General features: G+C 37.8%; 2 long non-coding RNA genes across 3 annotated transcripts; one reads left to right on the top strand and one right to left on the bottom strand.

Moving 5' to 3' along the window:
- Positions 1–812: 812 nt before the first annotated feature.
- On the top strand, positions 813–16,334 carry LOC136790202 (uncharacterized). 2 transcript variants are annotated; one of them, XR_010829740.1, is made up of 4 exons: positions 813–1,105; positions 1,749–1,801; positions 6,060–6,208; positions 15,900–16,334. It is a non-coding gene; the product is annotated as an uncharacterized lncRNA (long non-coding RNA). The 2 variants fall into 2 exon arrangements; XR_010829739.1 differs by having other exon boundaries at positions 5,743–6,208.
- LOC106030654 (uncharacterized) lies at positions 10,439–12,492 on the bottom strand. The gene is made up of 4 exons (XR_001203863.3): positions 12,320–12,492; positions 11,762–11,923; positions 11,262–11,398; positions 10,439–10,775 (listed from the first exon to the last, which is right to left on the bottom strand). It is a non-coding gene; the product is annotated as an uncharacterized lncRNA (long non-coding RNA).
- Positions 16,335–20,937: the final 4,603 nt, after the last annotated feature.

Here is a 20,937-nt window from a genome sequence, read left to right as displayed (position 1 = left end):
TGTTGTTTGATTGTGTTTTTTTTCAGGAACTTATCACCTTTTCATTGTATCTCATCTGGAGACAACCTCCATAGTTTTAGAAATTTCAGATGAAGAAGCTACTGAGCAAGGGTCATTTCCTCTTCTTGTTTAACACTCATTTTTCTTTCAAGATGTGACCTAAATTCCAGTGATGTACTTGAAATCTTTAAGATTAGCTACCATGAATTTCCATCTAAGATAAATGTACTTACCTGAAAGGTAAGCAACTAATGTAATCATTGCTACGGCTTAGTTTATAGTTAATAGAAAAAAAAAGAAAAAAAAGAAAAAAAAACTAACGTGAATAGATAACAGTTCACTAATGTTGTCATTAAACTCAGGTTTGGCTCAATATTTAAAGCTTTCTATCTCTACCCTAAGCCAGAGAAAAGGATTCTTTGTTCTTAATTTTGAATAATTCCAGACTGCAGCATTTAAGCTATGTTAACCCATGTCACACTTAGCAAAACGCACCACAGAGGAAATGAACAGGAAAAATTCTGAGTCATCTTTCAAACAATAATGGGAATTTGGAGATAGATTTCTGCAAGTATTTATTCTTTGAGGATCTTATTCACAGAACAAAATATAAGAGACTCAATTAACAGAATTTGTGAGGCATTTACTTTCTCTCAGTGAAAACTGAGAGGATCCTTCAGAAAACAAGGAAATTACAGCCACTCAATCCCAAACACCTTTGTGAGATCACTGTGTGCACCAACAGGGTCTTTTTTGACCTCAGTGGACCATTTCACCTCCAGCAGCTGTGTAGTTAACTGGAATGAGTGTTAGACCGCTTGTACTTTCTTCATTGCTATTAGTGTTAAGTACAGACTCTGGCTGCTGTATCACAAAGGATGATAGGCAATTGCCATAACCAGCCTATCTGCTATCTTTTCAAGTTCAAGGAGTCTTCTCAGCATAGTGATTTCCGGGGATATAGACACTCTTGGCAATTGGAGGGGGAAGGTGAATTACTTTTGCACTTTTTGTTTTAAATTAACAGGACCAGTTCAGGAAATGGTTGACTCAGTTGCTAGTCCATGAGAGACGCACATTTAATAGGAAATCATATTTCAGAAAGGTGAGTTCTCAGATGAATAGAACAGAACAGAAAACATTGCAGGCAAAGTCACAGTATCAGTAACCATTTCAGAGTTGCAGACTCATCAGAAGAACTTTACTCAGTACCATCCAAAAAGACTGAGCATAGTAGAATAAAAGTGGATTTGAAGAATAATAGTAATGGTTAAGGACACACAAATACAAAAGCAACTTCTCTGAAGAAAGACTGAAAAGACTGGGATTGTTTTCTTTGGAAAGGAAAAGTATAAGGGATAACTTGAATTAAAATATATAAAATAGCAAAAGCATGTTGGAAGGTACCGCTCTGATTCTCTTCCTCATCTCTAAAATGGGGTAAATATCCTGCATACCTTTTATGTGGAGTTTCAGAATGAGAATAAAAGCATCAAAGCCTTAACAAATATGACTTCAAAATAAATAAAATTAAAGATTAAAAAAAAATATATATTATGGATCCAGCAGAACACTTAGATTCATGGTAAAGATTGATAATTTTAGAAATATCTCATTGATACTGTAAGTTAGTATATCTCTGACTGACGTAATGATCACGAACAGGGAAGATATATATCCATTTTTATCCACTGCAATTGCTTACGTCCCTGTTAACATGGCCATTTGTCCTGATCATCTTGTTGCAGATTATCTTCAGACCGTGAGGTGCATGTTCTTCAAAATGATATTCATATTCCAGGTTAGTTCCAAAGTACTCCACTGTTATTAATGCTATTATCACTGGAATGAGGAATAAGCTGCTGTCCACAGGGTATGGTATACATGCAGTGGTTGTACCAGTACTATTTCTACTAGGAATGTCATTTCCTACTGAAACATTTATGCTACTGCCTTCCTTAGTGTGGGCACAGCTGCACTACATCTGTGTGTGTGTGTACTGGAGAACAGTGTGTTCTCCTTCCCTGCGGGGGGATAGATACGCTAAGATAGCACCTTTATCCTGGTGTATCTACATCCTCACAAGAATGTAATTAAGCAGTGCAATCTTCCTGTGATTAATTTCAAATCAACATCCAAACTTATTATTTTATTAACTACTGCAGAACTGGAAAGGTGTTGCTACTATCCAGCACAGGTTCATAGGCACTAATACATTTCTACTAGAAAATAAGCTATCTCACTCTGACATATAAGAGCTTAGAATCAGAAGTTGTGATAACATAGTACCTAATGGTATTTATTATACCATTTAGAAAGGGCTCTGAGGACTTAAATAACTAGTATTTGCATATTACATTCACTTTCAATATCCAATATAGCATCATCTTTAAGTTAATTTGTTTCCCCAAGCTAGCAAAGTGGTTGTTTTACTAATAGGTATTTCCAGGCTCTCCCTTGCTCCTCTTAGCAATAAATCAGTAAGTGGCTCAGCACCATAGTTTAAACCGCTTGTTTTGCTCAAGGTATTTTGGCATGGCTGCTCCTCATTTCCTTTTAAAACACATACTTATTCCGAAAATAATATCTACTTCTGGCATATAAGTGCCCTTGACTAAGAATTAGCTCAATTTCATAAAGACAGGGAAAAAAAAAAAGAAGAAAAAAAAAAAGAATTATCATCTTTCCCTTTTATCAGAAAAGTCTCAGAAATGGAAAAACAATGTCTTATGCTGGCCACCTTGAGACTCAAGACAGTGGAAATCATTTCCTGGGTTTTCTACATTTATTTTGCACGATCTTGACGAAATTGTCTGATCAGGTTTGTAGATTAGTGGCTGCAAGCTTCAAGGTAAACCTTAGTACTGTTTCTCTATCAGTTACACGGTTCAAACATCTACTGCACACATCTGCAAAACATCATAGAATGGTTTTGGTTGGAAGGGAACTTTAAAGACAACCTAGTCCATCCCCCCTGCCATGGTGTTGGCATCTTTCACTAGATGACCAGGTTGCCAAAGCCCCATCCAATCTGACCTTAAACACTTCCAGGGATGGAGCACCCACAGCTTCTCCGGGCAACCTGTGCCAGTGCCTCACCACTTTCATAGTAAAGAATTTCTTCCTAATGTCTAATCTAAATCTAACCTTTTTTACTTTAAAATTAATACCCTTTGTCCAATCACCACATTCCCTGAGAAAGGCTTTTAGCATTCTTTCAGGAGGATGTGATGGTCATTTTCCACTGTTTTAGTTCTCCACCTATAAAGTCAGACAAAAATACTTTTTCCTGCTAATATTTGTTTGCCTTCACTAAGCCCTCTTTACCATCCCAGAGGTTAACCATGTGGTATAGGAGTTAATCCTAGCTAGTGCTAGTTAAAATTGTCTGAATGCTTTTTCCATATGTCCCATTGCTTCATATTTTTACTTTCACATAGTTTGCAGCATTAGGCAATCATAAACTAGTTATGCTAGTTAATCCCTTTAGTAAAAGATTATATACTTAAAGTACCCACTTGCAAAGCAATTTTGAGCAAAGGCAATAGAGCTACTCAGTATTCACCCCTTGCAGAATTCATTTGCCTCTTTTCTGCCTCCAGAAATGAAGGGGGAAAAAAAAAAAAGGAAAAGAAAAAAAATATTTGAAACATTCACCCCATTGCTGGCTGGTCAAGTCAGGATGTTTCTATTTTCTTATAGAAATAAGAAAGTACCGTTCCTACTCTTTCATCTGGCTGTGCTAGATTGACCACTCATTTGTCCTCCACCTCCTTAAATTTACAGGTAGAAGTAGAGTTGGATTTATGAAGATTTTCAGAGAAGTTATAATGCAAAAATATTGTATAGTGAGCCACCTCTTTCCAAGATGCATAACTATAAGACGATAACTGAGAACAGGTGACATCTCACTAGAATTTGAATTATGTCAAGCATAACTGTTGGGAAAACAGATTTCCATTTTACAGTAAATCTTCCTTTTCCCATTAAGTTTCATTTCTAAGAGCACATCAACAACTACAAAAAGAAAAAAGAAAAAAAAAAGAAAAAAAAAGAAAAAAAAAAGAAAAAAATAGCATGGGAGTACTCCATTTAGCACCACTGAACAGCAGTGATATATGTGTAGTAGTGTTGCGTCCCATGTCATTCCAAGATTTGCAGGCTCCAGTGCCATGGCACAAGCTGCCATGCTCAGGGAGGCCCTACCCTTTGCCTGAGCTTTCTCTGCTTACCTCTCCACCCTGTATCAGTGAGTAGTGTTTTGTGATGTACCCTCAACATTTCATTAGTGCTGCCTTTTGCATTTAAAACCAGTCAGGAATTCTTTAGTTATAAACAAAAAATACAGTTATCTGAACAGTACTCTGAAGACCTATAGTGGTCTAAAAGAATTATAATTGCATGAAGAAAAATGAATTGATTTAATGTTACAGTAAAAGGACTACCGTAGCAATAAGGATCAAGGCCTAAAACACTGGACAATTAGCAGTCTGTCTACATTAACAAAATTTTTCAGCTGGTCATAAAACCATAAATCCTAAATTATGATTATTGCTTTTCCACAGGAAATGTCTTTGGCTAGTTTTCAATATAAACAGGAAAACAGAAAACTGTCTGAAGACTTTGTCACATATCACATTGCTTTGTGGCTTTAACTTCTCGTGGTTTAAAACATAAGGCAAGCATTAAAATGCCTCACTTCACATGCAAATTTGAGATGACAATGTAACTAAGGATGAAAATCTGTTTTGTATGTTTCCCAGTGGATTATACAGCTGTATATACCCTCCCTCCAATAAGTATTTTTGAACCTTTTAAAAGCTATTTAGAGTCCTTGAAATATCTTTCATCTCATTAGTTGCAATGCAAGTAAAGACCTAAGTCCTGAGATGATTTATATATGAATTTCCAGACTGGCTGATAATGAATGTAGGATTGCTCATTTTGTGGTTATCAGTAACTCTGGAAGTAAGGTCCAGTTGTAGTGTACAGAATTTTGTAAGAAAGAGCTAAAAGTACAGTCTGCTTGTTGACTGGCAAAGATTTTCCTGTCACTGCAGACTAGTTAATAAAGCCATTGATTACTTGAAAGTCTAGCAGAGCACTAAAAATTCCCTGGTGTTAAAGAAGTAGAAAAGATTGAAAACACAACAGAGAACAATATTAAATAAAAAGTGCTTATGCCTCACTTGGAATATGCTTTGGGACATTTTATTCATAATTTAAAAAAAAAAAAAAAAGTCTGTCCAGAGTAACAATAAACATCCTAAAAAAATACATATGAAAAGCTTTAGAAGGTAGAAGAAAGAAGAGAAAAGAGAAGTCAAAACAGAAGTGGGAATTGGTCAATACTGAAAAAAAATAATTAGACATTTTTTCTTATCACAATTACCGAGAAAGCAGTTAAACTGTCTGTAAAAGAAAAACTAAAAAGATGAATATCTGAAAAAAAGGTTCTCACCCTGCAAATATGCACACAGGCTTAACTTTAAGCATGACTACAGTCAGCTGGTTTAAAGCTCAACAAGTGTCTAAAAATTGGCCAAACTGGGCCAAAATGGAAAATAAAAATTAAATGGGACAACTAAAATATATTCAGAGAACTAATAAAAGGGATGAAAGAGATTGACTTGAAGAAAGAGAAGCATTTCTTGAATTTGGAGATGAGAACTTGGCTATCAAACTCGTCCTTTTTTTTCCTTCGTAACCTACTTTCCTCTCTCCTCTATGTGGTCTATCCAGGCTGCACCCCCTTCGGGCATGTGATCACGTCTCACCTGTTTGCAAGCATTATTTCAGTTTCTATGTAAGTAACAACAGCTTTACAACAACAGCTTTACAACAACATCTTACCTAGCAGAGAAAAAGTTAAAGATTTTGATAGCAACTGCATTGGATTCACGGGGAACTTAGGATATTTCAAGAAGCAGCAGCTTCAATACTGTCTATGGAAGAGAGCTATTATTAAAATTAGTACCATAAACATTGCTCGTTCACTTTTTTTTGTTGTTCTTGTTCTACCATATCTCCATAAGTCTTTTTATTCTCTCTTTTTAAAGGAAGAAAAGTCTCGTCTGCTATACTGAATAGAGCATACAACACTCACAGATGGCACACATACAGAGTCTGCATGATAATCCATTTACAGAAAATACCACAGCCACTGCACTTAAATGCCATTTGAAAGAGGGACAAAGTTCACATCACAGTGAGTATCTTTTTTTCCCTTGCTTTCTTTTCAAGCCACTGACTTAGTTTCTCAGGTATCTGTTGGGTTTTTATCACTCCTTATGCTATCACAGGAGATTCTGTATAGAGATAAGACTAAACTATTTTTAGGTAGTAAGCAGATCTGTACAAAACTCAGTTATTTCATGTTGCGGGGATTCATGAAGTCTTTTGGCTTTTGATTTATTTGATCTCACATACTCAGAGCTATGCTTTGAATTTTATATTCAGATAAATCTAAAAATTCAAGGCAAAATTCATTTAAAAGTGCCAATACAGCCTTGCCACTGCAGACAGGCTGCATGAAAGTAATTATAACTGATTTCATTTGTATTTGAAAGAAAAAGCACAGCCCAGACCTGGTTCACTATAAAATTTCACCAAGTGTTACCTTAATCTAACACAAAATTTGAGGGTTTGGCTCTCCATTGGGCTGAAGATATAATGTGTAATTTTTTGCTAATTTAAAATCTAATGAGTTTTGCATAACTTTAGATTTTATAATGAAAATCCTACATGGCTTAAATTTTAAAATCAGATAAAACAGTTATAATAGTTTGCCCTCATTATGGGTAACCAGAGTCTTGACAGCGCAATCCACGTTGTTTACAAAATGAATGATGAAAATTTCATCTTTGTAGAATCCTCAATATTTCCTTCATGCTCTTCATAGAAACCTTCCTTTTTTCCTTCTCTCTCCTTCCCCCCTCCCTCATTGTGCTTTCTTCTTTTTGTGAGGTCTTCTGTCATATTCTGTCTCAGGTCTGTAGGTTCTTTGTAGAAAGGATCAGTGTTTTGCTACTGCATCACTGCACTGTTTAGCATTAAGAATTCAGCGTGAAAGCAGCCCTTGGCTTTTGTACCATTGTACAAATAACAGACCCACCTCTGGAAATACATGATGAGGCTGGACTCACAGGATTCACCACATTTAAAAGAAAAGTATTCAAACTTGAAAAGAATTCCCTATTTCTCTATAGACTTTTGTCCTTGACCAAGATGTGGCAGAAAACCTGTCTTCCACAGCTGGCATAGCTACTTGTTTCTCTTGGTACTGCATTAAATTCAAACTCTGACCCCCAGCATTCAGCCCTAAGAAAAACCCTGAAGAAGCACAATACTCTGCCTGGTTTCTTTAAACAGGGCTTTTAAATAAGTGTCACATTTGCCTTTCAGACACCGCTGCTACTCTTTGATATTAGCCTCCAGTGAAGTACTCACTGATTTTTTATCCATGGTTGCTTGCATGTGAGTCAGCCCCAGCTACACTAATGCCTTTCCATGTCTCCTCCAATGCTGCAGCCCTTCCCCACACAACACTCTGCCTCCTTAGAGCTGTAAAGACTGTGTGCCACAATGGCAGCTGTTTTGAACGCTGACAAGAACCTTCATTTGTTGGGAGACAGCACATACTCTCCATCTCTCTGCACAAGCTCAGCAGCAGAATGAAACCAAGGGTCCCAAGTGCTTCTGGAATTTACCCTTGGCTTGAGGGAGATGTTTTTAACAGCAGATGCTGGAGCTGAGCAAGCCCAAGTAGACTGCCATAGTAGGGCACTCATCCAGTATAGGGTTTGGTGAATAACAGCAGCAGTTATTAAGTACAATTTTCAGAGCAACCTCCATTTACCAGGTCAGTGCCCCAGCAAATGAATAAAAATAACAGATACGAAGTAAGTGTTTTTGTTTGAAAGGTTGAGCTAACGCTCAACCCACCCTTCTTCCTTACAGTAGATATTGTCATTTAAGAGGATAATCCAATTTTGCTTTGGAAGGATTCTCTGAACAAAGAATCTTCTGCAGCAGAGCTGCCTGGGAGGCTTTGAGGGTTCAACCAAGTTTGGCTCTGTGCTGTTCCTGACAAACAATATCCTCTAGCTGCTGCATAGCACACGTATACTCTCTGCAGCACAGTACCTAGTGACTTCTAATGAAAAAAAAAAAAAAACCAGCCCAGTCAAGCCTGTATAAACTTTCTGCGATTTATAGAGACAGTTTTTCTAGGACCAACAATATTACACTTTTTCACAGAAAAACAAGTTTACAGAAAACTGTTTGCTCTTGAACAGCCAAAACTTTACGACTGTGCATATAACTACTCAGTATTCATAAAAAAGGAGTCACAATCACTCCTCAGAAAGTCTGTAATAAATTTTTTTTCAACATGTAAAGATGCACTGGTCATCTGCTTCATTTATTCTGCTGTAAACTCTTTCTGTTCAACAAACGCTGCCATATGGAGCCTCATAAAATATGTAGAGAAATCTAGGCTAATATCAAAACTGTGAACCTCTATTACTTTCCAAAAATTTAGAAATAGTGTGCTAGATGTTTTGGAGATAAAATTAAAAATAAAATAGCCAATCCTTTGAACGTGTGATAATGTGTCCTTTAACCTTGTGCTAATAGAAATATCAGCCTTTCAGCTTCTACTCTTTGTACAAGGAAAACATTCAAGAAAAGAGGTCCATTTCTCTTATGCATGACTTAGTAGTCCCCTTGTTTTTAAAGAAATTTCAGGAAAAGCACCTGCAATAAAGTCTAAATATCGCGTGTCATATAATAGATAATACTGTTGCCTTCACCACATTCTATCTATGCATTTATATTTGGAATGCTGATCTCTTTATGTGTTTTGATTGCTGTAGGTCTAAGTAAAAAAAAAAATAAAAAAATAAAAATCTGCTGAAGCCTCTGTATTCTGCATCTAACTGAAGATAACCATGGTTACAATGCCAAGTGCTAAGCATGAAATTGCAGGCTTTAGATGCAGCAAAAATGATATATTGGCTCTCTGCATACACAGACACATCTGCACCAGATCTCGTATTGTGTACTAAGAACAGACTGTTTACAAGATAAGGTGACTGACATTCTTAATTATAGATGCATACCTCCAGATAAAAGAAGATTATTATTTGCATAACCTGATTGCTTTCTAGAATAATATACAGTGTTAGAGCTAATAAAAAAGGTTTTGATAACTTTGAGACCAAGAGGTAATCCTTTTGTTTTGTTTTTGTGGAAAACACATGTAGTCTCCTGGTCTTTATATACATACATAATTGTATATATACTGGATACACATGTTCACACATACATACCCACACTGAGAAAGAAGAAAGTGTAAGACAGATTCAGAATTAGAGCTCAAAACAGAAAGGATTCTCAGAATTTTTCTCATCGCTAACAAGAAAGCAACTGTCACTGTCACCTAATTTAACCCAGATTTGTTATCCTATCACTTTAGGATAATCAAAATAACCTATCATTCAAATTAACCCTTTGTATGTAACAAATAAAACAAAATTTAAAAAGGAGTACAGAGATAGGACCAGAATAGTTTTAGATTCTTCTCCCTAATTCTTTCCTGTAGCATTTTGCTAATGAGATACACAGTGAAATTACATCACTCATGCATTATTTAACAACATGCCCTCTGGAATTTCTACAGCTTGAGCTTAGATGACTCATAAGCTTGAAATCAGGGCAGCTCTAGGCAATTTAGGTTTCAGAACATAGAGCAACAGTGTACATATTTTTCTACATCTATTACTTTTCAATAAATAGAAATTATTGTATTATTTTTTTAAATGATCTAACTGGGGAAATGAACATGTCCTTGGAATGACAGTTGCAGAAAAGTGATCTGGATGTGATGACTGATTTTCTACACCTAGATGTGGTGGTCAGGTAAATTCCTGAAAGCCAGATGTAGAAATCTTCACATTGGTAAAAATTACTATGATTTAATGAGAGAAAAATTTTGCCCAACCAGGCAAGAAAATAGCAATGTCAAATGTGTACTTGTTTACAAAGTGTCAGAAGTTCACTTATTAGTAGGTCCTATCATCCAAAGCATAGATGTGTCAATGTAATGCTAGCAGCAGCTATTGGACAAACAGCAGCGAGTTTCCTACCATTACGAGGCTTTATGCAGCTGTTTTACTGCTAGGTATGTTCTCCAGGGCAAGCCTGAATGTTTTTTCAACTAAGCTAACTATGAAGGACACATCTGAAGTAAATGGTGAAATTAGATTTCCCCAGCTGGCAGTCTTTAATTTTGGAATCTAACAAAATGATGGTAAAATGCAGCATAACATTCAGAGCAAGTCCTGTCTCATAATCAATGATTCACCCACAAGGGTGAATCACTCAAATGATTCACCCACAAGCAGGAGGGCAGTTTGATAAAGCTTAGTGACACATGGAGAACGTAAAAATATATATATATATATATATACAGGTTGCCCTTGTTTTATTCAGCGTTCATAGCACATTTTAGGGCCACACTTACTTTCCTTCCACAAAATAGCCTGAAAAAAAGGTGGTCGGTCCACTGCAAGGGAATTTCTTTCTCGCAATTCTGGTCTTTGGTAAATAGTCCTCAAAAAAATGTCCAAATATAGGCTGGCAGTAACCGCAAAAGGCAGAGGCCCTTACACAAGCAGGACCAAGCTCTGTGGGCCACACCATCTCTCTGCTGTTCAGAGCGGATGGGGTAACTGTGCTTCCCTCCATTAGCTATGATCCACGTTCACTGGGAGCTGTAGGGGGCAACAACAAAAACATCACAAAAGGGTTTGACTGTTTGTTCACCCTGCTCAGCTGAGACAGAGTTTGTCCTTCAGTTGTGCCTTGATATCAACTGTAGTAGGGCACAACATTATAATAGATATATACATGCATTTCTAATATTGGCATACGCATGCATAACCACACACACTCAGCAACAGCATATGTAGCATCAGATACTAAGTAAAGCCCTTTGCTTTCAAGCACACTGATGTGACGTGGAATCTGTTTGATCAGCAGAGGAAGCCAGTTGTGTAAGTGAAGATCAGATGCCAGCTTTGAGAAGCTTCAGTCCAGAGACTGCTCCCTTGGCAAGCTAATCTCAGTGGCTGCAGTATTACACAGGGCAGAAAAGGTGACTTCTCATATAACTAAGACCAGACAGACTCTCTCTTTACAGACAAACCTGAAGAGGAAAGGAAGGCAGAGAAGCCACAGAGAAATAGTAAAACACATACCTTGTGCTCCAAAACCTCCATGACTTGCTGCTGTGAGTAGCTCTGAATTCTGGAGTGATCTTCAAAGTCATGGCACAGTGATTCAACCCAGAAGACCAAAACCACATGCATAAAAGTTTCATGGAGATATTTTCTTCCTTCAGAGAAAAAAAAAAAAAAATCTCCAGTGATTTTATGTCTACTTACTAAAAGAGAAATCTTATTGTTTATGACCTTTGCTTAACGAGATAACCAAAGAGGTTAGGTCTTGACTGGGGCAGAGGGGAGACCTAGCCAGGGACAAGACACTGTGATACAGCCATTCCCTTGTAGTTCAGTGCTTCTTTAATGAGGCAGTGTTAAAATTCAGCTTATTTTCCCTTATAAAGTTAATTAAAATCATTATCTTCTTAAACTCTCATCACTTCACTATGTCAGCATTGACTTTGTCTTTATTATAATAAAACCAATGGGACTCTATCCTGTCATTAGTTTGTGTTAGGATAGCTCATCCTATTTACCTGTTCTGACAGTTTTTCTGGCAGACTGTTCTTTCAGAGTTTATCCATCCAGTTGGACATTTGTACAGGGTCCAGCTCTCTCACTGAATTGTCATTGCCCTGAGGCATTACCGCAGCATAAACAATACATAACCATTCATCCTAGTCAAGGCCAATGGGTGACTGCAAATACAAAATCAATATGACAAACAAAGAAGTAGCAGTGGAGAGTAAAGCCACAAAGATGTATGTAAATGCTTGCCAGACGCTTAAACATCAATGAGGTACTTTCTTGTGAGCCACTGAAGTTGTGTGTACTTAGGATGACAGAAAACTAGACACCAGAGCACTAGAAACCCAAGAGTACTAGCAGATCCACAAGAAATAATTAGAATAAAATGTGCAAGTTAAATGAAATAAATTGCCATGTTACTTTGAGCTGTGCTTGTGGAGAGAAATACATATGCTTTCAGAATTTTAAATACGCCCTTAGAAAGATCTGCTTTTCCTATAGTTTTAACCCCCCCCCAAAAAAAAAAAAAAAAAAAAAAACTTTTTCCATCTTCTCATTCTTCCTACCCTAGCCTCACCCCAACACCAAGTATCAGCCAGGATTTACACTGTACCACAACCCTTCCCAAAGGCTGCAATAGCACAGTGAGATCATAAAGCAGAATGTATGAGCTCTTCATGTAATTGTCACTAAGGAAGACACATTTCTGACAGAGGTAGAGGAAGTGCAGCCAGTTCTTTAAGCCCTTTCTGGAAGTACCGCCTTAGGCCTGTCAGATGCAAGCTGCAGGCAGGCAGGATTTGTTGCATGCAGTGTGTAGGTTAGGACTACATTCAAGAAAGAACATATTATAATTTGTCTTCTTTCAGTCCATCTCCTGTAGCCATAGTTTCTGTTCTGGTGACTCTCAGATATCTTTCTTGACTTCTCAAAGCCATTTTATGATGAGATAACTAGTCAGACTCCCGGTAACCCAGGAGTAAGGTATTAAACAAGGAAATTCATACATTTTCTCTTAATACAAAAGAAAACACCTCTATTATTTAACAGGATGCAGTGTCTGCAGATATAGACAAGTAGAAGTTTACCCAACATTTTCTTTTGAACACGAGTAGGAAATCTGTGGGATTCAGAGCCATCTTTGAAGGGAACCCGTATTTTAGGATCATCTATAGCTTGCTTTCAGGAATGGTACTTTAAAGGAGCATATGTAATTAAAATGTCTCAGGGAAACTCAAAACCTAGCAACTCTGTAGTGCCACGTGGTGGTGTGCTCTGCCTTCCCCGCCTTCAGTCTGTTGCCTTGCTCAAACACTGGCCATTGCACCTGAGGCCTTGCTCAGGCAGACAGTGGAATCATGGAATATCCTGAGTTGGAAGGGACCCACAAGGATCATCAAGTTCAACTCCTGGCTCCACACAGGACCACTCAAAAATCAAACCACATGTCTGACCAGCACACTGGCTAAACTGAGACGTTGCTCAGGCAGATAGTGACCACAATATCAGCTCAAACTAGGTTCTGGAGAAACAGACATCTTGCTCAGCAGCTGAGGGCCAATGGAGCATGCACCAAAAAGTAATATGACTATTAGTCCATCCTCTTATCCTATAAATAACTAGCAGTCCAAGAGCCCTCGGAGCAATTCTGCATGGCATCTGGTGGCACACCAACATCTCCCCTTGAGTAGGGACACCTCTCAAGGTCATGCCTGCTGCAGAAATCCCTTACTGTTCACAACAGATTCCTTGCCAGAACAAAACCTCAGTACGTGGTTAATAGCTTGCTAAACTTTGTAAGCTTCACTAAGATTATATCTTAGATCAATTGCAACTATCTGAAAGGAAGGTGTGGGGAGCTGGGGGTCAGCCTCTTCTCGCAGATAACTAGTGATAGGAGTAGAGGATATGGCCTCAAGGTGTGCCAGGGGAGATTTAGGTTGGAAATTAGGAGACATTTCTTCTCAGAAAGAGTAGTCAGGCATTGGAACGGGTTGCCCAGGGAGGTGGTGGAGTCACCGTCCCTGGGGGTGTTTAAGGAAAGGTTGGATGTGGTGCTTAGGGACATGGTTTAGTGACATTGGTAGTAAGGTGATGGTTGAACCAGATGATCTTGGAGGTCTTTTCCAACCCTAATGATTCTATGATATAAACCTTTAGACATAAACCACTGACCAAGTCTAGGACTAGGAGTGATTCAGCTGCACGTAAGTTCCTTTCCTCTTTGGTTTAGCAGTTTAAAAAGCAAGGGGTCTACTCTGAACCCCATGACTCAATGGAGGTTCTCCCCGACACATTTTACTTACCCTGTCCTCTATTCAGTAAATAAACAAGTGTACCTTGCCATCTCAAATCTTGTTAAGTCACTATCTCGTTTATGATTAAGCTTTGTTCGATCACTACATAATATCAATGAATACATTGATGCTTCTCTCTTACAAGTGAAGTGTATAATTTCATATGCAACTTGCCAAATTATACTTTTCTGGGCATTTTTTAAGTGAGAAAAACACAGAGTCATTAGTATCACATCCTCTTCTTCCTTTTTTCTCTTCCCATGACTATCTTCCTTTACTACCTCCACATCCTTTGACTCCTTAGGGTAACGACCCCAAGTAGGTCTAAAATTTATCTCTGTCTTTTGTGTGACATATCTTAAAAGTCCTATCTACCTCTTGTAAGCAGAGAATTCCTCTCTTATATGTAGCCACCTTACTCCTTGTCCAAATTCTTGATCATCACATTTCCTCTTTCCAGACTCTGCATCTCAAGACTCCAGAAAAGGTCTAAGCAAAAGAGGATGTCCCTTTTCCTCCAATCTGTGTCATGTTCTTCACTTGTAAGCTCCAGACCACTCCTTAGCTCTGCATGGCTCTGCTCCTACCTCTTTCTCCTTACACTGGAGTTTGATACAGCACTGTATGAGTTGCAGAATCTGCCCCTTCTACACATGCAGTTAGGCTAAGACTTAACTCTTTCATATGCAACTATGAATTACAGGCCTGAGATTAAAAAATAAATAAATAAAATTAAATTAATTTTTTTAGAAAAAATTGAGATTTTATAGTATGATATAATGGATACAAAGAGGCTAGAATCAGAGGTTATCCTGAGTTGGAAGGGACTCACAAGGGTCATCCACCAATTCCAACTCCTGGTTCCACAGAGGACCATACAAAAATCAAGCCATATGTCTGACAGCATTGTCCAAACACTTCTTGAACTCCTGCTGGCCTGGTACCATGCCCACTTCACTGGGGACCCTGTTCCAGTGCCCAAACACACCCTTGGTGAAAAACCTTTTCCTCACAACCAGTCGGAACCTCCTCTGTCACAGCTCCATGCCTTTCCCTCAGGTCCTGTTACTGGTCACCAGACAGCAGAGCTCAGCACCTGCCCCTCTGCTCCCCCTCATGAGGGAGCTGCAGGCCGGCATGAAACCTCCCCTCAGCCTGCTCTGCTCTGAACAATCCAAGTGACCTCAGCCACCCTTCACTCACCTTCCCCTCTCAAGCCTTCACCATCTTTGTAGCCCTCCTTTGGAGGCTCTCTATTAGTTTTATGTCCTTCTTATACTGTTGTGCCCAAAACTACACACAGCACTTGAGGTGAGGCTGCACCAGCGCAAAGCAGAGCAGGACGATCATTTCCCTCAACCAGACAGCACCTGTGCCTGATGAACACCAGGGTACAGTTAGCCCCTTCAGCTGCCAGGGCACACTGTGGACTCATATTCAACTTGCTGTCAACCAGAACCCCCAGATCTGTTTCTACAAGGCTGCTCTCCAGCCACTCATCCTTCAATCTGTACATAGATGCAGTGTTGCCCTCATCCCAGCTGCAGAATCCACCACTTGCTCTTGTTAAATTTCATATAGCTGGTGATTGCCCAGACCTCTCATTTGTCAAGATCTCTCTGCAAGGCCTCTCCACCCTCAGGGGGATTCCACAGCTCTTCCTAATTTAGTATCATTTGCAAATTTACATATGCATTCAAGTCATGTATCCAAGTCATTCATGAAGACATGAAAGAGAGCTGGCTCTAAAAATCTGTGTCTGGCTTCTTTCTGTAGCAGCTAAAGATAAAGAAGATAAAGAAGCTAAAGCTTCTTTCTGTGGCAGCTAAAAGCATACCTTGCTTTTCAGGTCAGCACCTACACTGGATACGTATGCTCAACCTAAATGGGCAGAGAGAAAGCAGACAGGGGAGAGAGACTCGGAAGATTGTAAGGAGATTGCCTGCAATGCATGAGTGATATTTTGGAATAAAACTGTATTCCTTCTAATAATTAGAATTTTAGTGGATCACTACTTTGTGGTTCTGTCCTTTTTTTTTTTTTTTCCTTTCTCTTTTTCTATATGTTTCATCCTTAAAACTCACTGGCAGTTATAATAAGATCTATTTATTTTTCATATTTTCTTTGCATCAAATTCCAGGCATGCATGGAACAAAGAATTTCTGGACAAGTACATAACAAAATTATAGTGCCTGTCTTCAGAATTCAATCATAAGATTGAAAGAAAAAAAACAATAGATACCAAAAAAGACATCTGATCTCAACATTGTAAGCGAAAGTCTTATCATAGAAACAGAAACATTTTTTAACTGTTTTTCAGGGCAGGTAACATTTAAAGAGGCATTTAAAGGAGAACTTTACTTATATTTATAAGGAGCTTTTCCAAATGACAAGTAAAATAGGAGAGAGCAGAAAAATGTTTGTCTGAAAACATAACTAGTCAATGACAGTAGCTGATTTCCTAGGCCATTGAAACGTAGAAGCTGACCTCTCAGTACCACCTAGGAGAAGACAGATTGAATGTGGATAGCCCATGAATGCATTCAGACTTGAGGATTCATGTCACATCCAACAGCTACCATCAAAGCTTCCCTCTTCGGCTTTGCCTGTATACTTGATTATTTATAGTGTTGTATCTGTTTAAATTAGACTGTTAGCTTCTGCATATCCTTCCACATGTTTGCAAAGCTTTATGGACACCTTTGATACCATATAAATTATAAATAATAATAAAATAGCAGGGTGTTTAATTTTTTATCACTGTAAATGCTTCCTTCAGGTTGTATTATGAGTATCTCTGTTCCACAATGCTTAATCCTGATTGTATATGAAATCAATAAATAAAAATATCACCTGGAATCACTTTCAGTTGAGAAAGTTATCAACATGATTAAAAGCAGTAAACTGAAATCTTTTGGCTTTCAGAGCCCTAAGTTCTGTTTCTTAAAAACTGAACTATCTTTCTACAAAAAAAAAAAATCAGACCAAACCAAAACAACAACAATAAAATCTCCTTTCTTGATTCCAGTTACATGTATATATTTTTGTGACAAAAAGCAGTAAGCTGGAAAAGTAATTATTCCTTCACTGAAGGAAGAAATTGTTTGGTTTTCTTTGTCTTCAGTGATTATTCTCCATTTGTGTAATGTTCTGTTGCGAATTTGCCCAGAGAAATTTTAGATGCCCCATCCCCAGAGGTGTTCATGACCAGGCTGGATGAGGCCCTGTGCAACCTGACCTAGTGGGTGACATCCCTGCCCATGGCAGGAGTTTTCAAGCTAGAAAATCTTCAAGGTCCCTTCAAACCCAAGCCATTCTATGATTCTATGAAGTTGCCCTTCTTAACAATCTGGATTGACATCTTAACACTCTTAAATGACATGATTACCATGATTACCATTTTTGATTTATGGGAATAAAGTTTTACCATTTTCTATCTGTTGCTTAAGGCCCATTTATTGCTATTGACTTTTCAACAAAGTTCAGGATTCATTGTAACAGAGCTTTTGGCTTCGATTGGTGGTAGACTATGGCCAAGTGCCAGATATAGATCTTGGTAGGAAGGAGATGAGCAAATTTATTGCTTCTTCATTGTCAGCCCCATGCTCTGGACCTTCACAACCTCTACTGTTAAACCAGAGTATCCTGAAAAAAAGGATTGCTTCATTAAATGAATCAGGACCATTCAGAGTAAGAGGCTATGACGAAGGCAAGAAATTTTTCCTGCCCTTTCCTCAAATGTGAGATTTCAGTTGCATGATCCCATTTTGCACCTTTCCCTGTGTATACTCAATCCACTTTTCAATTTCCTCCAGGAAAGCTCAAAAGAGCGTGGAGTCCTCTTTTACATTTCAAAGAATTAGAGAAATACTGGAAACAATATGTTTAGTCAGCATGCACCACAAAAGGTTTTTAAATATTTACCCTAAGCAGAGTGCAAATCTATGGTGATATATGAATTTTGCATTCTTAGAAAACAAAGGAAACCCCTACAACAGGCTTTTCTATACTGATTAAGCAGATGAAATTCAGGAAATCCAGTTTATTGAATTTCCACTGTATGAACAAAACATGGGGGACAGATAATGGAGGAGAGGACAGGACAGGACAGGACAGGAAGTAGAAAAGAAGAAAACTTCTTGTAAAAATTATTTTTGTTTCCCAGAGGGGACTGATATTTTTTCTTTTTTTTCTTTTTAGTATGCCCTAGTGGCCTTCTACATAACACACATATACATTGATTATAAACAAATCAAAATACATGTGTTTTTTATGGGGAAAGATTTGCTAACCAATCAATACAGACTTTCAGATTCATTATTCTGTTTTATGCCGTAATAGAATCTTTAATGTTTGGGTTAGGTGAATTCCTATATTGGTACCATGCATTGTACATTAAAGTTGACTAAGGGATAGTTATCTTTAAGTACAGAGCCCAAATGGTTCATGACACATTTAAAAAAAAAGACAGCAAAGATTTGCTGTCTTTGATTGGCTCTATTTTGGATATTATTATGAATAATATTCAATTAATAGACTGACTAAAATCTGTTAACATAATATTCAAGAGGCATGTGTTAATTCAGTTGATATATAGTTAAACCAAAATTATTATATCAAATAGAAAATAATGTACTTTTAGTAACTCCTTTTAAAGCAACATTATCTACTGGTAATGTTTTTTTTAATTTCAGTCACCAATTACCAGCGATTATTGCACATATACAACTATGGGGGAATTTTTTGCTTTTTGAAAAAATATGTTCTATACAGTATGCCTTAATATTTTGAATGTGTCATGCATATACTTCAATCCTCAGTAGCATGACATTTAATTTTTGTCTCACAACGGTGTAAGTCAGAGAAAACCAAGTGTAACTAGAATGAAATTATATGTTATTCATACATGTTATGCATATATTATGCATCAAGGTCTTTTAAATGCCTGGAAAAAAGAAAAAAAAAAAAGAAAGAAAGAAAGAAATGATTGTCCAGATAATTCTCGGAGAAGAAAATTTGATAGAAATATTTCAGAGATGTATTCCTCTGGATTTTTTACACTCTCCTATATTTAGACAAGTTTATGTTGATACTAAAGAAGCTTGGAACCTCTCCTTCATTTACGTAAATAAATAAATAAGAGAATTTTGTCTCTGTTTAGGTCAATAAATGCCAAAAGTGACCAAAGCTGGCCGTCAGGCAGCCTATATTGTTTCACCTAATATGTATACTGCAAACAGGAAATGCTGCATGCAGATCTGTGAGAAGTGCATATGAAAGTAAAATAAACTGCAGACCAACAGGGTCATCAGCAGCATTTTTGCTAATCTTCAAAATTTTAAGAATAGCACTGCAATCACAAAAAGTTTGAGGACAGAGTATAGGGATTGACTTGCCACATAGCTTTTGTTTGGCTATTCCACTGTGAATGATTATCTGCTCCTTACTTCACTTGAACAAATAATGCACACATAGAATGATTTTTTTTTTACAGGTACAAGCATAAAAGTTTCTGAGAAGTGTGCCACGGTGCTCTGTCCTGGTGGTACATCAATGTGTTATGGCATATGCTCTGAGCACACTGCTTGCATTCATAACAGAGCCTTGAAACCGTTAGAATGAAGTGATTTATTTCCAAGATTCACCTCTGAGTATGCAGACAACAGTGGTCCAATCTGTATGGCTGGCAGTCACTGATACGTGCAGGATACATAGCTGATGTTTCAGCTCTGATCACTCTCCACTGTGGTGGCACATTCTGTCAGGTACGAAGCAAACCGAAAGGAAAAGAACACCACAATTAATATTTTCATTGTGCTAAAGGAAAAGCCAGTCCGTGGCATGATGCAGGAGAGCTTGCAGTGGACATGTTAGCAATTGTCTTTATATCTTTGCAGGAAAATTAGTTATGGAGAACACCAGGCTGAGACAGAACTCTAGGAAGCAAGGGTATTTAGTTATTAAGAAAAGCTAAAGACCAATCAGAAATTATCTGAAGATGAGATTTGCAGTAAGTTGAAAGAACTGATAAACTGTAATATGTGTGTATTCATCATTCTGCTTTTGGAAACCAACCCCAACCAAACATTCTGAGCATGGCTTTTATTTATGCCCCCATGTTACAAATATACCTGGCCAGAACTACAGCTGGCATAAATCAGCTTGACTTCAATGAAGAAATACCAAATTACAGCAAGTAAGGATCCGGCCCCATAGAAATATTGTATGTCCCTTTTGTGGCATGCTGCTGGTTCTGAAATCAATACTTCATTTATCTTCTGTCCCTGGTACAATAGCACTCCCGCTGCAATCGTGTTGCTTTGAGCCTGCTGGACGTATCAGTATTATGCAACTGAGACATACTTTCATTTGCCAGAGAGCGCTCATTTTTCAAAGCAGTTCTCCAAAAGCTCTTATTTGTTCCATGTTCCACTTAATATTCTTCCAGTTTCCTCTCACAAGAAGTTGGTCCCATTAGCAGAGGTCTGAGACCTGACCCGGCTCTATTCCCTAGCTGACACATCTTCATTTTCACATGCATATTGTCTAATTTCAAACAGCTGTTTATTCATTCCCATGTCCTACCCTGTGTCACTGCTTGAATAGACAAAGTCAAATGTTGTCACTTACCCTTCCCATTTATTCTGTACTAATCAGTAAGAGAATATGCACGGGATTCAGTTTGCCAATAGAAAGCAAAGACAATCACACACAAAAATAATTAATGATAAAGCCAAGAGCACACTTACTCTTTGGGCTACACTGATATCACTGATGATGATTTTGAGCACGGAAACTGGTCAGAAGTGGGGAGACAAAAGACGTAAGTAAATATCAGTACAGTTAAAAGCATAGGAACAAATCCTAACATAGGGACTGACAATGTA

Source organism: Anser cygnoides, chromosome 2 (genome assembly GCF_040182565.1).
Source record: "Anser cygnoides isolate HZ-2024a breed goose chromosome 2, Taihu_goose_T2T_genome, whole genome shotgun sequence".
Classification (NCBI taxonomy): Eukaryota; Metazoa; Chordata; class Aves; order Anseriformes; family Anatidae; genus Anser; species Anser cygnoides.
This window is presented reverse-complemented; position numbering and strand designations above follow the sequence as displayed.